Source organism: Alligator sinensis, unplaced genomic scaffold (genome assembly GCF_000455745.1).
Source record: "Alligator sinensis unplaced genomic scaffold, ASM45574v1 scaffold1030_1, whole genome shotgun sequence".
Lineage (NCBI taxonomy): Eukaryota > Metazoa > Chordata > Crocodylia > Alligatoridae > Alligator > Alligator sinensis.
In genome coordinates this window covers 938,157-942,207 of record NW_005842592.1, presented here as the reverse complement: position 1 = coordinate 942,207, position 4,051 = coordinate 938,157, and positions in this window count along the sequence as shown.

Sequence of the window (4,051 nt, the reverse complement as noted above, 5' to 3'; positions counted from 1 at the left end):
CTGGGCAAATCTACACATCACCGTACAGCTTTAGTACTTCCTTTTGGGAATACGAAAAGGTGGCACAGTAACTGCCCGTACTGCACTGTACAGGCAGCACACGCTTTGATTTTCTTGCTATCTCATAATAGCAGCACACTAAAAATGGGGAGTATGTTGTTATAGCAACAAAGCTAGGGATCACGTGTAGACCCGCGTAATTGCTATGTTGCTGTATTGTGCCATACGGCAGAATAGCGCATTGCTACGTTGCTGTAGGTCGACGGGCAGACAAGCCCAGTTACTTATTGGTATTTAATTGTGGACAGCTTTAGAGACTTCATTTACTGAACACTGTAAAATAAGTAATTGCATTCTGATTTGCTTCCCAACAGGTTTCTCAGTGTTTGTGTCAAGTATGGTTTTAGTGGTCTGGTTGTTTAAAAAACAAAAAACAATCCCCACCAAATCCAGTTATTTTAGTCATAATAAGCTGAACTCTCTATACACTATTAATCAAAAGTCACTGTGAATTTGTATTACTGAATTTACTTGCAACTGTAAATACCAGTATAATAGTAATTAAAGGTACATAAAAAGGTCCATGTGATTTACTGTTTTTATACTAGCTGTAGCTTCAGAAAAAACCTGAGGTGGATGGAACTGAAAAAAAATTATTCTGTGCCTTAGGTTGCCCTGTGATCAAGTGGCATCGTTATGGATTCATTTTACACTAAGTCGGGGCAGGTAAAATACAGCGTGCGAGCCGGATTCAGCCCGCCAAGCCATTCTATCTGGCCCACAGGGCCCCTAAAAAATTTAGAAAATTAATATTTATCTGCCCCTGGCTGCCTGTCAAAACTGACAAAAGCCAGTAGAACCTGGAGGGAGCCTCAGCAGGATTGAACAACCCAGCCCTGTGGACCCCCAGCCATTTCACTCCCTTCTTGCCCCCGCCCTGCTCCAGCACCACGTGGCTGCCAGCTGCATTGCTGTACTGGGAGCATGGGGCCCCACTGATACAGGGGGGTGGGGGAGGTGCAGGCAGGGAGAGCGTGTGCGCGCGCACACACAGGCAGGGAGAGTGTGTGCGCGCACGCAGGCAGGGACAGCGTGTGCGCGCACACAGGCAGGAATGGTGTGTGTGCATGTGTTTGTGTGTGCATGCACGCAGGCAGGGCCAGTGTACGCATGCAGGCAAGGATGGTGTGTGTGTGTGTGTGTGTGCGCGTGTGCGGGCGTGTGTGGGCGTGTTTGTGTGCACGTATGCACAGGCAGGGACCGTGTGTGTTTGTGTGCGCGCGAGGGCAGGGACTGAGAGTGTGCGCGCGCACGCAGGCAGGAATAGTGTGCGTGTGTACGCAAGCAGGGACTGTGTGTGTGTGTGCACACGCGTGCGCATGCAGGGAGGGACTGTGTACATGCGTGCACGTGCAGGCAGGGACAGCGTGTGTGTGCAGGCAGGGACAGTGTGTGCGTGTTTGTGTGTGCATGCACACAGGCAGGGCCAGTGTGCACGTGCAGGCAGGGATGGTGTGTGTGTGTGCGCGCGCGCGCGCACACATGCACAGGCAGGGACCGTGTGTGTTTGTGTGCGCGCACGCGGGCAGGGACTGAGAGTGTGCGCGCGCACAGGCAGGGATAGCGTGAGTGTGTACGCAAGCAGGGAGAGTGTGTGTTCGCAGGCAGGGACTGTGTGTGTGCATGTGCATGCAGGGAGGGACTGTGTGCATGTGTGCACATGCAGGGAGGGACTGTACGTGCAAGCAGGGACAGTATGTGCAAGTGGGCAGGGACTGTGTGCGCGCATGTGACCGTGCTGTGTGTGTGCGCACGCACAGGGAGGGACAGTGTGTGTGTGCAAGCAGGGACAGTGTGCAGGCAGGCAGGGACTGTGTGTGTGCGTGTACATGCAGCGAAGGACAGTGTGTGTGCATGCAAGCAGGGGCAGTGTATGTGCAGGCAGGCGGGGACTCTGTGTGTGTGTGTGTGTGTGTGTGTGTGTGTGTGTGTGTGTGTGTGTGTGTGTGTGAGTAAGTATTGCAGAACGGGACTCCCTTTAACCTGAAAGGCAAGGGCCTACAGCACCTGTGTGTGTGTGTGTGTGTGTGTGTGTGTGTACACGCACGCGCGCAAGCAGGGATAGTCTATGTGTTAGGGCTGTGCAAAGCTTCAGGTGCTGATTTGATTCGGTGGCCAAATCTCCGAATCCGAATCAAATCAGGGAGCCAATTAAAAGGTCCAAATCAGTTCAAAGTTCTCCAAATCGATTCAGAGAGCTTCAGCGATTCAGGCAGTCCCCGCTGGCTGCAGGAGGGGGGAGGGGACCACGGGGTCACCCCACCAGGCCCCATCCCCTTCTTGCTCCCCAAGCCCTCCTGAATGCCCCCCAACCCCTGCCCGCTCTCCCAGCCCCAGCTCCCAGCCCTTTAAAAAAAGCCCCCCCTCACCAGCTGTTGCCAGGCAGGGGGGCAATTCCCTCTGGCCCCTGCTATCCCATGCCACGTGGGGGGGGCTCTGCCACAAGCCGCGCCCCCCCCAACCGCTGCCTGCTCTCAGAGCCCCTCCCCATGGCTGCCCCACCTGCCTCAGCTCCTAGCCCTTAAAAAACACCAAAAACAAAAATCCTGGTGTCACCAGCTGCTACAGCAGCCTTGGAGTGCTTACAGAAGAGCCCCCCAGTGCAACACAAGGCAGCGGAGATCACCCCCCCCTGCTGGACAGGAGCCGGAGAGTCCAGGGTTTTTGGTTTTTTAAACAGCCAGGTGCTGGGCCAGGCAGGGCAGCCACGTGGGGGCTGGGAGAGCGGGGGGGGGGAGGGCTTGAGCCCTCCACTTGGCATTGGGCTGTGGGAATTGCCCCCCCATCAGGCAGAAGCTGGTGAGTTGGGGCTTTTTTTTTCCTCTCAAAGAGCCAGGACCTGGGGCTAGGCAGGGCTATGAGAGTGGGCGGGGGATGGGGCCTCTGATTCAGAGATTCAGCCAAATCAGATTCGGCCAAATCGAATCGGGGCAGTGATTCGAATCTCCGAATCCAATCCCTGCCACATGCTCTCTCACTTCACACCCACAGCTCCCCACAAACCTGTACCCACCTCCCACAATATACAAGAGTCAGATTTCATTTTAAGCTATTGTGCAATCACCTCTATGTACACTACACAAACACATGTAAATCAGGACAAAAATATTTTTTGAAACCAAGTTAATGAATCCTGTAGACGTTTGTTTTTTAGAACATAATTTGGTATTTTTCTGGTTCCGAGACAGCAAAACCTCTTGCTGAAAGTAGTACTTCTGGGGACAAGGGGAAGGACTTCTAGTGGCAAAGGTCAGGGGTTAGGGGGCAGGACTTCCAGTCATAAGATGGCGACCAGGGGCATCTGTCAAGGGGCAGGGCTACCAATGCAGCCCTCGACAGCTTGCCAAAACTTGGTAAGCGGCCCTCCGCTCAAAATAATTGCCTGACCCTACGCTAAGTATTTAAATTTGGGACTGGTTACTTTTGTGAAAGCAAATATCCAGGAAACCATGCAAATACTTTACTTGCAGTGCAGTTACAGCCAGCCAGGTGCTGCTGTGCTCCTCTTGCCTCCCTCCAGCTGCAGCCACCTGGCTAAAGCTTGCCCCTGGCCCACCCAGAGCAGCAGCAGGGGCAGGAGTGGGAGGAGCAGCCGCTGGGGGCAAGGGAAGCAGAGCTGCCCCAGCCACTGTAGTCGCACTGCGAACAGCCCTGCAGCAAGCTGCACGCTGCCTGGGCCAGTGGGGGTGGGCGGGAGCTCGGCACTGGCTGCCCAGCTGGACTCGGCCCCATGTGGAGCAGGGACAGCCACAGGCTGGACCAGCGCTCCCTCCTGGCCTGGCCTCCCCCTCCCTCCTGCTGGCTCCCAGGCAGCCTCCACTGCAACAAGCGCACATGCCCTCACACACACCCCTGCCACCCCACAGGGCAGGATGGGCAAGGAGTGCATCATGCCTGTCCTGCTCCTCAACACTGCTCCCCTCCCACCTAAACCCCCAGAGGGAGTTTTGGTGAAATGGGGCGGGGGGGCAGGGTCTGGCTGCTAAGTCTG